Below are 22,572 nucleotides of genomic sequence, written 5' to 3'. Positions count from 1 at the left end.
CCCATCCAACTAGCACCACATTTCAACACACCCACTATCATGCACTGTCACAACCAGCATTTACCAATGCTGTACATTGCCACTCCAACATGCCAACAAACACACCAACATACACCCAAAACACCCCAATGAAGCATCCACAGAAGTAACATCGTACACCCAAAAACACAACAAAATATACACATGCATAGCCAACATTAACCCGTGCTCTACAGTGTTTAATCAAGAAGGCATTGACACCATCAGACCATCTTTTACACACTAATACAAATAATCAATTAGCCTCTAAAACGCATCTCATTTCAAACTTCCTTAACTAGTAAGAAGGGTAGGAGTTAAGGCAGATAAAGTCAGGCGAGGCTGGGGCATGAGGTGAAGTCTGTACCTTAGCTTATGAATTTTGTGACTTTTTTTGTTCCAATCTTAATGCTTTTTCAAAGTCAGCATTAGTTTCTTCATGCAATACAAGTAGTTATGTAGTTATATGTGGGTACATATATTTACACATATAATACTGGTTTAAGGTCCGAGGCCGAATGCCAATTGATTTGTCAATCCGTTTAGCAGTTTTTCAAAATGATAGCTTTACAAAAAGGTGTTGAACAGGCATCAATGGGTTTATACTTTTGCAAGCTCCATCAGGTAACTTGATGAGCATTAAACTCAAAATTTCTTTCAATCTAATTTGAATGTTTAGAGTGCGATCAGTTCATGAGAAGCTTGTATTTATTTATTGACACTCACGTCTTGTAATCAGACTAAATAACAAGCTCTGTGGTGTGAAAATACATTGATGGAGAGGGCAGGCATGAGGACCATTTTTTGTGCTACCGGCAACAGACTGTCGTGTCCAAAATTGAAATTCTCTATTTAACCAAACGTTCTACAGGATGGTAGATTCAAAGTTCCACTGACTGGAGAAATTAGAAGGTCTATTTTCCATTGCTGTCTCCTCCCTAGAGACATCTCAGTTTAGATGGTGCAGATCAAATTTGTTGACTTGTTTCTGAACTTTGTCTCAAATGTCAAAAACACCCACACTGTCACATCACCCCCTTGTCTTACTAATCCACTGATCCCTAAAAAAACCTCCCTCCGGCTATGACCCACAGACTGAGTGTTGCAGAGGTTGCTGTGTTTTCCTTGCAGATGGCATACGACCTGGGGCTTATTTCATGCTACAATTGTTGTACTGATAATTCACAGTGCAAGGCACTCACAATTCTAATCCAATAATAAGAATGAGGTGGGATACTGTTTGAGAATACTACCACAAGGGATGGGTATGCAGGGATGATGGCATGAGAGGCACAGCAGGGCTCTATCTTTGCATTCCTAATAACAAAATTAGCCTGATGCAAAGGGACCTGGGGCACAGGAAGGATGGCATGCACAGGTCTTCTGGACCAAAGTGAGTTCCTCCCAATGTCCACAGCCTACATTCATGGATCCTTTTTGGTATTAATATCCATTCAAAGATGTGCAACCACATTTGCAGTAACCATTTTTTTTGTGTGTTTTTTTTTCAACAGGTGCAAAGCATATCCAGATAAGCTTTACATAGTGGTATATCATCAAGGAACCAGAAATAGAGAGAAATAACAAACAATTCCCTCCTCCAGCCACACCACACCCAGACACATGAACCCACAATTGATCCAAACAACCATCAGTCCCATAACTCATCATTGCCCATCATAATCTAAAGCCCATTCAGTATTTGGTAGAATATATAGCCCACAATATGGCCTAGCAGGTCAATACTTGGTGAGCATTTATATACCCAGGGGGTAAAATTCCACCCAGTCCCCCCACACTCTCCCGAACTTCCATGGGCAGCCTCTATTCGTGTAGGTCACCTTCTCTCCCATCATAAACCCATCCATTCCCCTTCTCCACACATCCACAGTGGGACTCATCTCAGAGCCCTGGAGGTGGGCAATATCCCTCTTGGCCACCACCAGCCGAGGCTGCAAAATAAAAGCTTCATTTGGGGCAGATCAACGTCGTTTGGAATTCCCAATAGAATACATTTGGGATCAAGAAGGATCTTCTTCGAAACCACCCTCTCAAATCCCTCACAATCCTGGTCCAATACTCTTGAAGCACAGGGCAGTCCCAAAGTGTATGTAGGAAGGTCCCAATATTCCCACAACATCTAAGACAATTTGGTTGCTGTGCCCTTTCCATCATATGTAAACGTTGTCAATCATAATATATCCTTTTAATCATTTTAAACTGGATTCATCTGAGTCTCAATCGGATAGCCACTTCTCTCGGAAACATCAGCGCTCCCTCCCAGTCTATGTCCTCTAGTTCCCCTAGTTTGTCCTCCTATGGCCTACGCAGTTTTAGAAGTGAGTTCGGCAGGTGAACTGGAAGAGAATGAATGGCTATGTCTCTCTGCGGGGCATATAGCATTGATTTGTCCCAATTAATTGGATACCGTGAGTATCTCCCATATTCCTCAAACAAGTGGAAGAGGAGCAGTAGAGATTCCTCGGGCCTTGCGACTTATAAGAGTATGTTGTCCGCATACAGGGAAATGCGCTCCTCATCATTCTCCTCCTCTCTCAACTTGATGCCATGCAGCCTGGGATGTGTATGTATCATACACACCAAGGACTCCATAGTGAGGGCAAACAACAAGGGGGGCAGGGGACATCCCTGTCTAGTAACCGGTGCAATAGCAAATTCAGAGGAAAGGATCCCATTCTGTCTCCCTACCACTACTGGATTAGAGTAAAGCAGCCTCACCCATTCCCTATATCGAGGGCCAAATCTGAATCACTCTAGTGTGGCTTCTAAGAATGCCCATTGTACCACATCAAATGCTTTCTCAGCATCAAGGGCCAAAAGTATGTGTGGATCCGGGCAGCCCAGTAAGGTATTCAGCCAATTGTGCGCTCGCCTCAGATTGTGTCTTGTAGAGCATCCCGGCATGAAGCCAGATTGGTCCATATGAACTAGGGGGGAAATAACGCCATGAAGACAGCTTGCTTGTACCGTGGCCAGAACTTTCACCTCTACATTAAGAAAAGAGATTGGTCTGTAGGATTGCACAGGACAATTTAGGTCTCCCTTCCTTGTAAAAAAAAATGATCTGGGCCCTTCTCAAATCAGGGGGAAGAACTCCTTGCCCTCAGACCTCCGGGAACATATTGAGAAGATAGGAAGCTCGGATGTTGTGTAGACTCTTAAATAGCTCAGCCGGGATCTTGTTGGATCCAGGGACTTTGCCCAGGTGAAGCCGTGTCCAGGCGGCTATAACCTCTTCCAAGGTGATATCCCCTTCTAAATCTGCTTGAGTCTCTGCATCCAGGACAGGAACAACTATATTCTGCAAATATTCTGCAATCCCACAAGTGTCTTCCAGTGGCCTTTCTTATATAAGTCACTATAGTAGCAGGCAAAGGTCTTCGCAATGTCTTTATCTGAGGACACTCTTACCGCCTCCAGAGTCACTATCTCCTGTATTCACCTTGCTTCTGTCTCCCTTCACCCTAGCCAAACAGGGAGTTTCCTGGCCTTGTTCCCCACCTCATAGAGCCTATGCTGGGTAGCACGCAACTGACTTTTAAACTCTCTCTCTGCAGTTTCCCTGTACCTAGCCCTCGCTAACTCCAGTTGGTGGAGTGCAAGGAGGGGTGGCTCCTGTTCCAAGGCCTCCTCAAGTGCCAGCAGCTGTTGTTCCATCTTACTCAAGGTTTCTCTTGCCTTTCTTCGCTTCTTGGCTGCTAAGTTCTGGGCTCAATCCAGAAGCACCGTCTTGTATTCCTCTTATAGCACCACTGCAGAACCGACCGACCCCACATTTTCTTTGAAATATAGTTCGATGTCTACCTGCAGCCCATGTGCCACCTCTTGGTTCTGTAGGTCCCTATCCCCAACCTCCATCACTGACTCCTCCCCCCTCAATTCCCTATACGCACCTCCAGAGAGGAGTGGTCAGGCAAACCTCATGCCAGGTATTCCGTCTGATGTATAGTTCCCACCTCTCCTGCGGGGGTAAAGATATAATTCAAACCACAAGAGACCTTATAGGCCCCAGAGAAGTAGGAGTACTTTCTGTCAGTGGTATGGGCATTTCTCCACAGGTCCAACAACCCCAGGGCTGTAGCAAACGCGTTAAGTGGGGTAGAGGGGCAAGACAGTCCCAGCATCCCGGATCGGTCTATGTCCGACACCATCACCTCAACAATATCTTTGCCAATATCCCCAACAGGGTGCCTGAAGTGGGGTGCAGCGCTCATCAACAATACCTCTCTCCGCCCCCAGAACTCCTTCACTCCCACATATCCACCATCTGGGTCAATCTATTGTCGTATGATGCGGAAGAGGGGGGGAACCTCCGAATCAAGATTGCCACCCCTCTGGAACCAGAGGTAAAACCCGGATGTGCCAGTATGACATACATACATTTCGTGCCCCTGAGGTGCATCCCATGTAGGAATACGACATCTGGTCGCAGCCTCTTTATATTCTGGGACACCAAGCCGCGTTCCACCACCCATAGGGGTCATTTTGAGCTAAAGGGAGAAATGTCAAAAGTGGAAGAGGTTCCCTCCACCCAAGGCACCCAAGAATGGGAAGGGGAAGCCTGGAAACCAGCTTCACAGTGGATAGACTTCTTAGCTGCATGTGTCTGTGGTTTAACTTTATGAACCATGAACAAGAAAAAAATGAAACCCCCTGAACAGACACCATCCCACTGGCCCCTGCGAGTGCCAACCCCCATACACCAACTCTGCAGGAGTCAAGAGGTCAGTAGCCCACCACCCTCCCCACCCCCCAAATATCAAGACTTAGAACTAACTTAAGGGGTTCACCCTCTACAGGAAGCGGAGACCCCTCAGTGCAATACACAGCACACAAAGAGTTATTGCCCCCATAAAGAATCTCCCAATATCCTCACGGGAGCCCTATATCAGCAGGGGGCAGGGCTAGAGAAGCCGGTCCATACTCTTCTGGCCCCTAGTCACAGTGTAGTCTCCTTGATCTCACAACCTCCATTGGCCAATTTCTAACATTAATCATTTTAATGGTTTTCTATTTATGTTTTAATTTATTTTCCAGAATACCAATAACCTATGTGCAAAACAATTAGAAAACCCTTAACCTGATATAACCTGAACACATTTCCTCAGTAGAAGTGATAATTAAACAGCAAAGCCAATTTATATTAAACTATTTCTTTACATTTTGAAACAACAATTTCATATGTAAAATGATTCCGCATTAGTAATGGGGTGCCAATAAAATTCAAATGGGAATTAAAAATATCCATTTCACTTTTTTTTTACAATAATCTTTTGTTTTGATTGCGAAAAATCACAGCTATTGCCAGGACAATATATGTCTAATACAAAAGGTGTTGTAATTCTCAGCCAAGTTACTCTCAATTTATTTAGTCTGAAAATAATGTCAGTGTTGAGTGCCAAGACAATTCTATTGATGATTGCTAAAGAGTTGATATTAGGTTCAAGGATCTGGTTTTATGACATAAGTTTGTACAAAGTGTTACTGTTACCAAAATTACATTTCAATTTTAACCCCTTTGCAGCCAAGGACGTAAAGGTTACGGTTTATGCATTCATTAGAGTTACAAATGAGGATGGTTATTCAACTGTGGCTTATTGAGTACTTCCTGTCATCAACCATTCAAAGAAAGATCCTAAAAAAGGACAATTCTATTGACAAAAATGGTTGAGAAGCAAAATATGATGACAAGGGCAAATATATAGAGCTTGATAGGGAGTAATGACGAATTCTGTGCAAAGATTGTGGGCAGCTAGAATTTGTTATACTGGCCAGAGTCTCAGCATAGGATTCCTGCTATTACAAGTTAAACCCTCTGGAATGGGAATAATTGTGTGTCTCCGGTTGTATGGGGGAATCCTTATTCTAGATGTTTAGCACCACGTTTACCACTGATGGTTAATGTGTTCGAGCATTCCAGTGTGGGATTGAGGGGGCAGAGGAGGTTGAAAAGGCTAGAAAGGGCAAGAGGAAGACATTGCTATGCTCCCACTGTATCTTGGCAGAGGGTTGGTTGGCGGCAGGGGAATTACTTAAGGCTGCATAGTAGCTCTTTCCCAAATCGATTTTACTGGTGGCTGGATTTCCTGGTAGGTACAATTGGGTCCTTTTTCCATCACCCAGAAAATGCAAATGTGGGCAAACCTGTCAAATGTTAACTTAGCAGTGCAAAAGTTTACACAGGAATTCCACTGCACTCAACTTCTAATCATGCCAAAGTATTACACTGTGATAAGTTTCACAAGAGACACGTTATACCCTTTATACCCCTGTAGTGGACTGTTGTTGTGAATACTTTGGGGCATATTTAAGAAAAGTTGTGCTGCACCTAGTGTAGTGTCACTTTCCTTACACCCCTTAGCAACCTCCTAATGCCAACATGTGTATGCCGTATTTAACATACGCTAATCCTACAAAGCACCTAGAGGCCCATTGAAAACAATCAGAGCCTAATTTTAATGCCTGCTCTGTGAAGGTGTTAAAAATGCTAAAAACAAAGGCACAAAGAAATATTTTAGATTTCTTTGCGCAATTTTTTCAGTCCCCCTAATGGGGGAATGCCACCCTTGCATACATTATACCTGGCACAGGCATAATGTGGCCCAGGGGGTTACAAAGTGGCCCAATGCATGCATTGCTCCACTTTGTAAATATGGCACAGCGATTTTGACAGAAAATCAATGAATATGGCACCTATACATAGCATAGCAGACCTCAGTCATAGTTATGTTAAATTCCATGTAACATAGTGACACTCCTGCACTTGTACACAAGCAAAACAGTTTTGCACAAATATATTTTAGTTGTTTTATCTTTTTCTGACATTTCATGTACCAAACATGGACAATAAGAGCAATCAGGGTCCATATCAGAACTTTTATTTTACAACTCTCGTAATGAATGCATACCTGTACGCAATAACTATGTGAGTTTGTGGTTGTGCTGCACACTAAGCAGCTCAGCAGCATCAAGTGGCAATCACAGCTCAGTGCTTCAAGCTCTGCTGTTTGACAACGTGCGCAAACTCGCGGGTCTATTTTCTATCCTAATAACTCAGTTTGACCAATTTCTAATTTTTTCTGCTGCTGTAACTGTGCAATACAATTAGCGGCCTTTTTTATTGAAACCCTGCAAAGTCTCGGCCCTGTGCTTGCCCAGTGAAGAAGATGGCTGCCTCCAAGTGAAGGTCCACAGCATCCACAAAACAGAAGTCAAATCCTAACTGTAAATGAACCACAAAAAAGGAATACATAGCAGTGATTGGAAGGTTGATGTTTCAGTTTTTCTTTGGTGGGTAATGTTTTAAAATGTATCCATTTATTTTATTTTTTTCAATTTCTTTTTTAAACATTTGTTTCATTGAAATTATTCTAAAAATTATTTTTACCTAACGCTAACATCATTTTGACCTCTGTTTTTTTTCAGTGAATTCCTGGGGATTTTTATTGTAAAGTAAGATATTATAACCATATCCAACTATAACATTAATTAAAGTGTGTTTTTAAGTGAACTTTTCAATGTGAAGTATTCTTTTTCTACCACATAAAGCTAGGCCTAGCCTAGGCATAAAAATCTTATTTTTATGATTTTATTTTTTTTAAAGATTTTCTATCATTTTTTTTTCAAATTAGAAACGTTACATTCTGTTAATTAAATGATTATGTTAGTTCAAATGTGTATGCCAGAAATTATTTGTATTACATTTTTATCATTTACGTTATTTTTGCAGGTTTTATTATAATATATCTTACATTAGTAAATCTTTAATTAGTAATAAATTCCTGATATTTTTAGCTTTTATATTTATTTATGTGAATGATTGCCTTTTTTGTTCAATGTTCTTTAGTTTGGATTCAGAGTAGTAAATATTACCCTAAAGAGTCCAGTGATTTCCTCAGTGTTGTATAGCTTGGAATGTGAATAATAAATTTGACCCCCTCCAGCCTCCAACGCTTTAACCAATGTTGCTTAGTTTAAAGTAGGACTAGTAAATTTGAATTCTTCAAATCCAGTACCCTCCCCCGTTTTTCTTAGTTTGGATTGGGAATAACAGATCTCACTCCCTGAAGTATCCCACACTTATCACAATGTTGGTCAGTTTGGAGTGGGAATTGTAAAGCTGCCATCGCAAGAATCCAACTTTTTTCCTGAAGTTGGTTAGTTTGGAGTGGGAATAGTGCTTCTGACTCTCCCCATCTAGAGTCCAACGCTTTCTCCAATGTTATTTAATAGGGAGAGGGAACAGAAAATCTGATACACTTTAAGTCCAATGTTTTCCTAATATTGCTTATTTTGGAATGTGAATAGTAAATCTGACCATGAAGATTTCAATGACTTCCCTGGTGGTGCTGAGCTGTGAATTGGAATAATACATTGAGGCCCATATTTATACTTTTTTAGCGCCGCATTTTTGCTGCTATTTTACGCAAAAGTGGCTTAAACTTCCAAAATACAATTGTATTTTGGAAGTTTGCACTGCTTTTGCGTCAAAAAATGATGCAAATGCAGCGCTAAAAAAGTATAAATATGGGACTTAGGGACAGATGTAGCAAAGGTTTTTCCCCATTCTGTCTCTATGGGAAAAAGTGTTCGTACATATGGCCCTTAATCCCTTGCAGAGTTCAATGCTTTCTCTTATGTTGCTTAGGCTGAAGAGGGAACAGTAAATCTGACACCCAGAGAGTCCGGAGTTTTCCCTGATGTTGCTTAGTTTTGAGTATGAATAGGAAATCTGACCACCCAAGATTCCAGAGATTTCCCTGGTGATGCTTAGCTTAAATTTGAAATAATAAACTTAGGGCCAGATTTAAGAAACGTGGCGCTACACCCAGTGCTGCACCATTTTTCTTGTGGCCCTTAGCATCCCCTAATGTCACCATGTGTGCGCAGTATCTAAGGTACAGCGGTAGTGAGGAACTAGCATCTACATTTTTTACGCTTGTTCTGAGCTTTGCAGGATTAGCGTAAAAAATGGTGACGGTAATCCTGCAAAGCCCTTTGATGCCCATTATGAATAATGGTGTGCCTCCTTTTAAAGCCTGCTCTGCGCATGTGTTCAAATTGCTGAAAACAAATGATGCAAAGAAATCTTTTGGATTTCTTTGCACAGTTTTTTCAGCCCCCCTAACCGGGGATGATGTAGGGCAAATGGTTACAAATTGGCACAATGCATGCTTTGCACCACTTTGTAAATCTGGTGCAGCATTTTTGGCCATCTAAAGCCACATTAGCTTTAATAAAATTACACTAATGTGACATTAGATGGGTCAAGGGGCTCTTAACCCCTGCTGTGTCCAGGACGTAACCATTACGTCCTGGGCACAGAGCCCAGAGGGAGCGCTAGCGCTCCCTCTGTGGGGTTAAGGCAGGGATGGAAGGGGAAGCCCTTCCCCTTCCACCTTCGACCCCTCACCCCCCCTGTGACGTCAGCACGCAATCGTGCACTGACAATCACAGAGGCCTGCGCGATCAGAAGAGAAATGCAAAGCATTTCTCTTCTGATCACGTGGAGGAGGCCGGAGAGGCTTCAAAAGTAAGGAAAGGAATTTCCTTCCCTTTGAAGTCTCTCTGAGCATTTCAAAAGCCGGATTGTAAAGCAATCTGGCTTTTGAAATGCTAACTAGACACCAGGGATTTCTATTACAAAAGGAAATTGGCATGAGGGAGCGACCCCTTGGACAAGGGTCGCTCCCAGGCAGGGCATTTTTTAAGGCCTTTTCTGCCCCCCCGGGGGCAGATTGGCCTATTATTAGGCCGATCTGCCCCCAGGGAGGGAAGAAACCTCTAGGCACTAGGGATCACTTATTTTTTTTTTTAGAGGTGGGGTGCAACCCCTTAGGCAAGGGTCGCTCCCCTAAGGGGCAAATTATATTTAGGCCATTTCTGTCCCCCTTGGGGGCAGATTGGCCTATTTTTATGAGGCCAATCTGCCCCCAAGGGGGACAGAAACCACTAGACACCAGGGAGTTTTTTTTTCTGTGAATTTCACGCAAGGGCAGCGACCCCTTAGGCAAGGGTCATTCCCCTGGGGGGTAAATTTATTTTAGGCCATTTCTGCCCCCCTAGGGTGCAGATCAGCCTATTTTAATTAGGCCGATCTCACTAGGCACCAGGGCTTTTTGTTGTTGTTGTTGTTTTACAGATGGGGAGCGACCCCTTAGGCAAGGGTCGCTCCCCTGGAGGGGCAAATTGTATTTAGGCCATTTCGGCCGATTTTTGGTCAATCTGCCCCCAAGGGGGCAGAAACCACTATGCACCAGGGATCTTTTTTTTTTTGCACCAATGTCATGCAAGGGGTGTGACCCCGTAGGCCAGGGTCGCTCCCAGGGAGGGTGGGGGGGACAAATTTATTTTAGGCCATTTCTGCCCCCAAGGGGGACAGAAACCACTAGACACCAGGGAGTTTTTTTTTCTGTGAATTTCACGCAAGGGGAGCGACCCCTTAGGCAAGGGTCGTTCCCCTGGGGGGTAAATTTATTTTAGGCCATTTCTGCCCCCCTAGGGTGCAGATCAGCTTATTTTAATTAGGCCGATCTCACTAGGCACCAGGGTTTTTTTTGTTGTTGTTGTTGTTTTACAGATGGGGAGCGACCCCTTAGGCAAGGGTCGCTCCCCTGGAGGGGCAAATTGTATTTAGGCCATTTCGGCCGATTTTTGGTCAATCTGCCCCCAAGGGGGGCAGAAACCACTAGGCACCAGGGATTTTTTTTTTTTTTTTGCACCAATGTCATGCAAGGGGTGTGACCCCATAGGCAAGGGTCGCTCCCAGGGAGGCTGGGGGGGGACAAATTTATTTTAGGCCATTTCTGCCCACCCCCCCCCGGGGGCAGATCGGCCTATTGTTATTTGGCTGATATGCCCCCGGGGGCAGAAACCTCTAGGCGCCAGGGCAAATTTTATTTTTGTGGTTTTTTTGTGTTTTTTTTAGAGATGGGGAGCGACCCATTAGGCAAGGGTCGCTCCCCTGGGGGGCAAATTGTATTTAGACCATTTCTGCCCCCCTTAGGGGCAGATTGGCGGATTTTAGGCCAATCTGCCCCCAAGGTGGGCAGCAACAACTAGGCACCGGGGATTTGTTTTTTTGCGCCTATGTCACGCAAGGGGTGTGACCCCGTAGGCAAGGGTCGCTCCCCGGGGAGGTTGAGGGGCAAATCTATTTTAGGACATTTCTGCCCCTCTTGGGGGCAGATCGGCCTATTGTTATTAGGCCGATCTGCCCCCGGGGGGCAGAAACCTCTAGGCGCCAGGGCTAATTTTTTTTGTGTGTTTGTTTTTGTTTGATTTTTAGAGATGGGGAGCGACCCATTAGGCAAGGGTCGCTCCACTGGGGGAAAATTGTATTTAGACCATTTCTGCCCCCCATGGGGGCAGATCGGTGGATTTTAGGTCAATCTGCCCCCAAGGGGGGCAGAAACAACTAGGCACCGGGGATCTTTTTATTTTGCGCCAATGTCACGCAGGGGGAGCGACCCCGTAAGCAAGGGTCGCTCCCCAGGGGGGTTGGGGGGCAAATTTATTTTAGGCCATTTGTGCCCCCCCTGGGGCCGGCTGAGCTAGAGGCCAAAATCCACAGGTAGACACTTTGCAAAAAACACCTCTGTTTTCTGTGAAAAAAATTGATGTGTCCACGTTGTGTTTTGGGCCATTTCATTTTGTGGGCGCCAGTCCTAACCACACAAGTGAGGTACCATTTTTATCGGGAGACTTGGGGGAATGCTGGGTGGAAGGAAATTTGTGGCTCCTCTCAGATTCCAGAACTTTCTGTCACCGAAATGAGAGGAAAAAGTGTTTTTTGGGCCAAATTTTGAGGTTTGTAAAGGATTCTGGGGAACAGAACCTGGTCAGAGCCCCACAAGTCACCCCATCTTGTATTCCCCTAGGTGTCTAGTTTTCGAAAATGTGCTGGTTTGCTAGGTTTCCCCAGGTACCGGCTGAGCTAGAGGCCAAAATCCATAGGTAGGCAGAACACCTCTGTTTTCTGTGAAAAAATTTGATGTGTCCACGTTGTGTTTTGAGCCATTTCCTTTCGTGGGCGCTAGGCCTACCCACACAAGTGAGGTACCATTTTTATCGGGAGACTTGGGGGAACACAGAATAGCAAAACAAGTGTTATTGCCCTTTGTCTTTCTCTACATTTTTTCCTTCCAAATGTAAGGCAGTGTGTAAAAAAGACGTCTATTTGAGAAATGCCCTGTAATTCACATGCTAGTATGGGCACCCCGGAATTCAGAGATGTGCAAATAACCACTGCTTCTCAACACCTTATCTTGTGGCCATTTTAGAAATACAAAGGTTTTCTTGATACCTATTTTTCACTTTTTATATTTCAGCAAATTAATTGCTGTATGCCCGGTATTGAATAAAAACCCATTGCTAGGTGCAGCTCATTTATTGGCTCTGGGTACCTAGAGTTCTTGATGAACCTGCAAGCCCTATATATCCCCGCAACCAGAAGAGACCAGCTGGCATAACGGTATATTGCTTTAAAAAATCTGACATCGCAGGAAAATGTTACCGAGTAAAACGTGGAGAAAAATAGCTGTTTTTTTACCTCAATTTTAATATCTCTTTATTTCAGCTGTTATTTTCTGTAGGAAACACTTGTAGGATGTACACAAATGACCCCTTGCTGAATTCAGAATTTTGTCTACTTTTCAGAAATATTTAGCTCTTTGGGACCCAGCATAGGTTTCTTACCCATTTTGGTCACTAACTGGAAGGAGGCTGAAACCACAAAACATAGTAAAAATGGGGTATGTCCCAGTAAAAGGCCAAAATTGTATTGAAAAATTGGGTTTTCCAATTCAAGTCTGCCTGTTCCTGAAAGCTGAGAAGATGGTGATATTGCCACCGCAAACCCTTTGTTGATGCTATTTTCAGGGAAAAAACCACAAGCTGCCTTCTGCAGCCCTTTTTTCCCATTTTTTTAAAAAAAACACATTTTTCACTGTATTTTGGCTAATTTCTTGGTCTCCTTCAGGGGATCCCACAAAGTCTGGGTATATCTAGAATCCCTGGGATGTTGGAAAAAAAGGACGCAAATTTGGCATGGGTAGCTTATGTGAACAAAATGTTATGAGGGCCTAAGCGCAAACTGCCCCAAATAGCCACAAAAAGGCTCAGCACAGGAGGGGGAAAAGGCCTGGCAGCGAAGGGGTTAAATATGCCCCTTAATCCCTTCAAAGTCCAACAATTTCTTTGATGATGCTTAGTTTTGAGTGTGTCTAAGCCAACCAGTGTCCTCCAATGAGTTACTCAATTTTGCTTGGAGTGGGAATAGTAAATGTGAACCAGCTCCAGGGTCCACTGCTTGATTTGGAGAGAGGATAGTAAATCTGACCTCCCAGACTGTAATGTTTTTCTGAAGCTGCTTAATTTAGAGCTTAGCTGCTTAGTTAACATCTCCAAAGTCTTATCCTTTAACTGTTGTTGCTTTATTTACAGTGGGAATTGTAAATCTGCCCCCTACCAGTGTCCTTCCTTCGAAGTTGCTTAGTTTGGAAAGTAAATAGTACATCTGACCCCACACCAGAGCCCAATGCTTTCCCCAGTGTTGCTTAATTTAGATTGCAAACAGGAAATGTCCCTGTTGTGGCTTAAATTGGAGTGGGCCTAGTAAATCTGAGCTGCCCAGTGCCCTCCAACATTTTCCTCAATATTGGACTCGAAATAATAATTATAACCCTCACCCATCTCACACGCCCCCACCCTCAGTGTGCAGTGCTTTCCCCAATGTTGATTATTAAATATAAACTCTCCAAGGTCAATGCTTTCTCCAATTTTACATTTTTTGGACTGCTCCCTCTTTGTCTAACAATTAACAATTGTCTCACTATTGTTTTGTATTGAATGTTAATACCAATTCTGGCTTCTGCAGAGTTTAATGCTTTATCCAAGGTTGCTTAGTATGGAGTAGATTAGTACATCTGTCCTCTCAAGATTACAACACTTTCCCTGGTGTGCCTTAGTTCGGAATTGGAGCAGTAAATATGACTCCACTAGAGTCCAACGCTTACCCCAATTTAGATTAGTTTGCAGTCGGAATAGTAAATCATACCCCCCACAGTCCAGCACTTTCCCCAATGCTGTTTAGTTTTGAGTGGGAATAGTAAAAATGACACCCACAAAAATATATTCGGATTTTTTAACATTTCAATATTATAAATGTTTTATATATTTATAGATTTGCATGTAATTATTTTACATTTTTTTAAATTAAAAATGAATGTGTTCGTTAAGATATTTAATTTTTCAGATAAATTAATTTTTATAGCAATTATTTATATTTTTAATATTTTTAATCTATAATTTATCTCATTTTTTCATTAATTGAATGATAATATATACTATATATTTTTAAGGATTATTTACAAGTTACAGCTACTTTGACTTTTTAAAATCTATTTTGAATCATTTTTGCAACTCCTTAAAGGTTTAAACTAATGTTAGTTAAATATATTTGACAGTCTAAAACTATATATTCCATATATTTCCAATATATTTTTATGTTTGATATTTAAAAATGTTTATTGTTAATTTTAAAAGTTAATATTATTGTTATATATACGTTTGTTTAAGATATTTTTATATATTGTTGCGGGTTGGTATTTTGAATTTAATATTTTTGCTGTTTGAATTACAAATATAGGGGTGTCGATACTATAGCTTTCTCTATCGATTTTGACTTCGACAATGTTGTAGGTCGATATTTTTGTAGTTGATATTCGATAGTATAATCCTAGTCAATCTTATAATTTCTCTAACAATTTCCTTCCAAACCAGTCAATGCTGTTATGTGTCTTGTGTATTTCTTTGATATGCATGTGAATGCTCTGACGCACTCCCAGTTATTCCCCACCAGATCTCGATTACTCCCAACATTCATGCCAGTGCAATTATAGCATCCCTTCGTATCCCAGTATGTATGTCAATGCCATAGCATACACCTTGTATCCGGAATATGACAGTGCATGATTTACTTAATTATTCTAGTGAAGACAGTGTTTTACCCTTGTTAGATTGAAACGCCAGCCAATAACACCGTGAATCATGGCTTCCCATAACACATGCACTGCACAATCACACGCTTATACAGAGGCACACAAATATACAAATACAATGTGTACTTGTATGGATACATATACACGCAGACAAACATGAACAAACATGCATATACATATATATATATACTGTCTGTGCAGAAATATTCACAGATAGTATATACATCATGGATGTCAATTCACCAAAAATACCAGGGGTAGCGGAAGTGACATCATGCGCCATTTCATTTTTACTTTCACTCACACACACATGCTTACACAAACACACATTCACTCATACATACTCTCTCTCTTTTATAAAGAAGAAGCAGTGCCAGTGGTCGCAAGGGTCAAGCTTGGGGTCGCAGCTAAATGACGTCCGTGATATACATACTTATGAGAACAATTCTCCCTTTCTTACCCATTTGAAAGTCATGCAGCATTCCCCTCCAATTCTGCATCATCTCATCGTCAAGCCTAGGTGCACCACCCACAAGGTCATCAGCAGGCACACTATACACATCCAGTTGAGAGAATGAACCATCCATAAGCAAATATTGCAAAGTCAGAAGCGCGGGCACTGCCATATTGGAGAGAAAGTAGAGCAACACGGAAAAAATTAGGAGATAGTACTTCACCATTTGATAGATGCCTCATGTTGCTAAATTCGGAAAGTAATTGAAGGCCTAACTTTCTCCGCACAATGAGCACTCGTGTATAACCAGACCTCTGTAAATGGTGAAGAGTCATTTCATATGCCTCACACTCGCTGTTCAGCACTGTGCTGCTCTCCAGCTATCTTGACACAATCGAAGTACTGTTACATACCAACATACATACATATATTTAGGTCCTCCTTTGTGGCTCGGCTCAGACTAGTTTTAGTAGGATGGCTATTGGAGTGCAAGACCCGTGAAAGTGATCTGCTGATGCACACACTTCCTTTGTCTTAGTGCGAAACTGTTGGCATCATCTCACCAGTGTCCAGTGTCAGTGTCAAACCTAGACCAAAGAGCAGGAAGATCAAAGTGCACAAAAGGGCTGGTTAACAGGTTGTGGATGACAGATTTTGGTGTTATAGGCAAAGTTTTGCTGCCATATTCTCTGGAAAATTAAGCCATACATGATGCATCTAGAGCAATCAGATAAATATGTGTAAAATGTTACCAGGAGAGGAAACACGTACACGTCTGACAATTTTATAACCGGGAACATGTGCTATGGTGCATTGTTTTAGATGATGATAGTTTTTTCTGCCCTTTTTAAGTTTTCCATTCACCATAACCCAAAAAAAGCTGAATAAGCAACCGGAGCACTGCAGCATTATTTGTTTATCAGGAATTACACACAGTTAAGATGGTTGCCATTATCTTTCCATTTCTAACATTTGAAGACTAACATCTTTACTGCTTACTGACCATTTGTTTACAATAGTATAATACGTAGGAAGAGCCATTATTCAATCTTGCAGTGGAGCTCGGGCGAAATGTATCTTTTGTCAAATTAACTGTAAGACAAGCATTGAAAAATAGCAATACGACTGGCTTATAACTGAAACTGTCTCAAAACACCCATCCACGTAGTCACTCATCTATCTTCCCATGCACTCAGTCTTGCATCCTTGCTCTTCCATATCTTTACATATAACCATTGAAAACCTTTTTTCAGTCATTGACGTGCACATCCACATTGCCACACACAAAGGTCACCAATCATTGAAGAGACACTTTATGTAGACCTACTGCTTTTGCGGCTAGTTTGTGAAGGGTGAGAAAGTGCCTCTTTTTCTGTGTGACTGCTATCTGAGAGGTGTGATAATGCTGAAAGTACAGTGTGATTGCTAATGTGAGAGTATTGGCAGACTGCTACTCTATGATGGATGTGACTGCTGTCAGTAGTGTGAAACTGGCAGTATGTGAGGGGTACATGACTCGACTTGTAGTGTATGACTGGTTTTCTGTAAGTGGTGTGCGAGTGATTCCAATAATGTGTAAGTGTTTGTCTGTGAGGTGTGTGGGAGCTTTAACTGTTCCTTGCATGTTTTTGCTGAGGCCATGGCTGAAGACACGGCGTGTACTGACTTAATGATGAACAAGTCTTGTTCTTGAAATAAAGCTGCAACAATCATTCCTAAGCAAGGTCCTCTTCCTCCATTTGTGAGTTTTAATGGTCTGCTGTTTCTAACACTGATAAGTATACCCAAAGATATAATTTAGCATTAACGACTCAGGTTCTCCATTTATTTGCTTTTGGAAACCCTTGCCAAGTGACTGATAGCAGGCCACTCATACGACCTACCCTACAACACGACTCACAGGATCCAAATCTCATGCACATTCATTTATGTTTATCTGGTGCCACCAAGCACTGGCTACACTAGAGAATAATGTTCCAGCCCCCTTTTCTTTGGGTCTCTTAGTATTTGTAGCAACAGGAATTTGCAGCTGTTGGAGATTGTGGTGCCACAGCAGGGGGACCTGGGGTAGATGAAACACAGTAGGACTAGTTTCTATTTCGACTGTTGGCAATAACAAAGCACTATTCTAGTTCATAGGGAGAAGTAGTAACAGGTGTAAAGAAGGTTGCCAAGAACATCAGGGGTTACTAGGTGCCAAATGAGATAGCTGACGTCTTTTACCCTGGTGTCCTGGAGTCACAATACTTTTGGACCTAAAGTTGGCATTATGTATCCCTTTCACTTGACCCTCAGGGTAGGAAGGAATAACAGTCCAGAAATCTGCTAAGAAAACAATGGACTTAATAGATCGATGCACAGCCAGTAGTTTCACTTTTTTAAACGTACTTTAATTCTCACAGAACTAAATACTAGACAGAAAATAAATTTTTACATAATGAGAAAAGACCTCTCAGCCCCTTTTGAACTATAGTTGCTTGAAAGAAACTCTCTAATTATTATGCAATTTATGCCCCATATAATGCTATTTATAGCTGTAGAAAAGTACCATCTTGCCTGGCATGTTACCCCCATATTTCACTGTATATATGTTGTTTTAGTCTATGTGTCACTGGGACCCTGCCAGGCAGGGCCCCAGTGCTCATAAGTATGTGCCCTGTATGTGTTCCCTGTGTGATGCCTAACTGTCTCACTGAGGCTCTGCTAACCAGAACCTCAGTGGTTATGCTCTCTCTGCTTTCCAAATTTGTCACTAACAGGCTAGTGACTAAATTTACCAATTCACATTGGCATACTGGTACACCCATATAATTCCCTAGTATATGGTACTGAGGTACCCAGGGTATTGGGGTTCCAGGAGATCCCTATGGGCTGCAGAATTTCTTTTGCCACCCATAGGGAGCTCTGACAATTCTTACACAGGCCTGCCAGTGCAGCCTGTGTGAAATAACGTCCACGTTATTTCACAGCCATTTACCACTGCACTTAAGTAACTTATAAGTCACCTATATGTCTAACCTTCACCTGGTGAAGGTTGGGTGCAAAGTTACTTAGTGTGTGGGCACCCTGGCATTAGCCAAGATGCCCCCACATTGTTCAGGGCAAATTCCCCGGACTTTTTGAGTGCGGGGACACCATTACACACGTGCACTATACATAGGTCACTACCTATGTATAGCGTCACAATGGTAACTCCGAACATGGCCATGTAACGTGTCTAAGATCATGGAATTGTCACCCCAATACCATTCTGGTATTGCGGTGACAATTCCATGATCCCCCGGGTCTCTAGCACAGAACCCGGGTACTGCCAAACTGCCTTTCCGGGGTCTCCACTGCAGCTGCTGCTGCTGTCAACCCCTCAGACAGGTTTCTGCCCTCCTGGGGTCCAGGCAGCCCTGGCCCAGGAAGGCAGAACAAAGGACTTACTCTGAGAGAGGGTGTAGCACCCTCTTCCTTTGGAAATAGGTGTGAGGGCTGGGGAGGAGTAGCATCCCCCAGCCTCTGGAAATGCTTTGATGGACACAGATGGTGCCCATCTCTGCATAAGCCAGTCTACACCGGTTCAGGGATCCCCCAGCCCTGCTCTGGCACGAAACTGGACAAAGGAAAGGGGAGTGACCACTCCCCTGACCTGCACCTCCCAGGGGAGGTGCCCAGAGCTCCTCCAGTGTGTCCCAGACCTCTGCCATCTTGGAAACAGAGGTGTTGGGGGCACACTGGACTGCTCTGAGTGGCCAGTGCCAGCAGGTGATGTCAGAGGCTCCTTCTGATAGGCTCTTACCTCTCTTGGTAGCCAATCCTCCTTCCTAGGTAGCCAAACCTCCTTTTCTGGCTATTTAGGGTCTCTGCTTTGGGGAATTCACCAGATAACAAATGCAAGAGCTCATCAGAGTTCCTCTGCATCTCCCTCTTCACCTTCTACCAAAGGATCGACCGCTGACTGCTCAGGACGCCTGCAAAACCGCAACAAAGTAGCAAGACGACTACTAGCAACCTTGTATCGCCTCATCATGCCGGCTTTCTCGACTGTTTCCAGGTGGTGCATGCTCTGGGGGTAGCCTGCCTTCACCCCTGCACCAGAAGCTCCGAAGAAATCTCCTGTGGGTCGACGGACTCTTCCCCCTGCTGACACAGGCACCAGAAGACTGCAACACTGGCCCTCTGGGTCCCCTCTCATCCTGACGAGCGTGGTCCCTGGAACTCAGCAACTCTGTCCAAGTCACTCACACAGTCCAGTGACTCTTCAGTCCAAGTTTGGTGGAGGTAAGTCCTTGCCTCCCCACGCTAGACTGCATTGCTGGGTACCGCGTGATTTGCAGCTACTCCGGCTCCTGTGCACTCTTCCAGGATTTCCTTCGTGCACAGGCAAGCCTGGGTCCCCCACCTGGGTCCCCCACACTCCTTCCTGCAGTGCACAACCTTCTGAGTTGTCCTCCGGCGTCGTGGGACTCCCTTTTGTGACTTCGTGTGGACTCCGGTTCACTTTCCTTCCAAGTGCCTGTTCAGGTACTTCTGCGGGTGCTGCCTGCTTCTGTGAGGGCTCCCTGAGGTGCGCCCTCTGTCTCCTCCTCCAAGTGGCGACATCCTGGTCCCTCCTGGGCTACAGCAGCACCCAAAAACCTCTACCGCAACCCTTGCAGCTAGCAAGGCTTGTTTGCGGTCTTTCTGCGTGGGAATACCTCTCCAAGCTTCATCGCGACGTGGGACATCCGTCTTCCAAAGAAGAAGTCCCTAGCTCTCTTCTTTCTTGCAAAACTCCAAGCTTCTTCCATCCGGTGGCAGCTTCCTTGCACCCTCAGCTGGCATTTCCTGGACTCCTGCCCACTCTCGACTCTGTCGTGACTATTGGACTTGGTCCCCTTGTCTTACAGGTACTCAGGTCCGGAAATCAACTGTTGCTGCGTTGCTGGTGTTTGTTCTTCCTGTAGAATCCCCCTATCACGTCTTCTGTGCTCTCTCGGGGTAGTAGGTGCACTTTACACCTACCTTTCAGGGTCTTGGGGTGGGCTATTTTCTAACCCTCACTGTGTTCTTACAGTCCCAAACTCACATAGGTTTGGGGTCCATTCGTGGTTCGCATTCCACTTTTGGAGTATATGGTTTGTGTTACCCCTATACCTATATGCTCCTATTGCAATCTACTGTAATTCTACACTGTTTGCATTACTTTTCTTGCTATTACTTACCTAATTTTGGTTTGTGTACATATATCTTGTGTATATAACTTATCCTCATACTGAGGGTACTCACTGATATACTTTTGGCATATTGTCATAAAAATAAAGCACCTTTATTTTTAGTAATTCTGTGTATTGTGTTTTCTTATGATATTGTGCATATGACACCAGTGGTATAGTAGGAGCTTTACATGTCTCCTAGTTCAGCCTAAGCTCCTTTGCCATAGCTTCCTTTTATCAGTCTAAGCTGCTAGAAACACCTCTTCTACACTAATAAGGGATAACTGGACCTGGCACAAGGTGTAAGTACCTCTGGTACCCACTACAAGCCAGGTCAGCCTCCTACAATAGCACAGTGCAAAATGTAAACCCTTTCCAATTGTATTTGTTGTTTTGCATGTGTCAGAGTTCACAATGTAAATTATAAACACATCCTTAATGTATCAAAGATTCTACAATATAAGACCTCATCTTAATGTATTTGTCAGAGACTTTACAATTTAAAATTCCTTCCTTTTGTATTTGTCAGAGTTCACCATTTAAAACTATTTCATGTTGTTTTTGTTATAGAGTTCTTAGAGCAAAACCTCTTTACATCGCATTAGTGAGGACGTTCCCAAAGTGAAAACCCCTTCATATATATTTTTTACGAAGTGACTTCTTAAAAAGATCCATTACCCTGTATTTAACATGAGGTCTGCAATAACAATATATGCATCAGTACAAGCCAGGAATCTACTTCATAGGCAGACTGACACAACTGATGCTTCATCAGATGTCTGTAGAGAGAATGTTCAACAAAGTGGTGTCACCAAAGCCCATATAGCTGTTTAACCAAAACTGTCTCTAGCCAGACCTGAAGAAAGGAAAGCACAAGGTCCTCATTAAAAAATTAGAAAGCCACTTCTGGAGATGGGCTGGAGGGAGGGATTAGCATAACAGGGCAGCCAACAGATGATCGACTACTTTGATCCAATGAGTTTACAAATGTTCAGACACACCTCATGCTGCCAGTACTGCATTCAGAACACAAACTTCCTGCAGGTTGTACGAGGCGGCACTCTATTTCTCCTCATTTATGAGAAAATTATAGCGAATAGTCATCCCGTTAACATGTTTTTCTTCTTAACAATGCTGCTTAGTTGTAGTGTTCTTAATTTTCTCTCACGCTATTGATGGGCTGACTTTTAGATCTGGGCTAGGATCAAAGCGATACAGTTCCCGTAATAAAACTAACAGAGGGAATGTCTTGTATTATTACCGGTAAGAAAATACATGGAAAACCAACAGAGGACAACGTGAGGAGACATTTCCTATGCAGCTGGGTCTCAAATGAGCTCCAGACACTTGCACCTCTCTGCTAAGCACATCAATCTACCCAGCCTTCTTTTTTAACCACCTCCTTTAAATCAGTCTCCACTGCAGTTAAATCAAGCTGTTTCTTCAAACTTCAGTCATCCATGTCTTACCCTTGGCTGTAAAATGGCAAACCAGTCATTAAGTGTGGGTAATAACTAGGGCTTGGATGCACAGTTGTTGCCTAATTAAGATTTGATTAAAGGCATCGCTAGAAACCCACACAAAAGTTTACATCAAGATAAAACGCTGACATAAACAACATACAAACCGCTGCTATCTCACTGGGTTCCTATTTATAAGTAATCTCTTTTCAGGATGAGTCGAACATATGATGGAATGTGCTGCACTGAAGTGGAGACTGCTTCATTTGAGTGGGTGTTTGCAGGTGGGGGACAATGCCACTCGTATATGGCATGTGGTGGAATTAAGACTACCAGCCTTGGTATTCACCATCCCGACTTTCGTAACCCCGATATGGACTTCTGAATAAATCACTGGATCCCAGCCTTATTCTTTTTTATAGATAACGCATTGAATGGAG

The sequence above is a fragment of the Pleurodeles waltl genome, chromosome 5 (assembly GCF_031143425.1).
Source record: "Pleurodeles waltl isolate 20211129_DDA chromosome 5, aPleWal1.hap1.20221129, whole genome shotgun sequence".
NCBI classification, from domain to species: Eukaryota; Metazoa; Chordata; class Amphibia; order Caudata; family Salamandridae; genus Pleurodeles; species Pleurodeles waltl.
The sequence above is the reverse complement of the archived record's forward strand: the minus strand, read 5'-3'. Positions refer to the sequence as shown.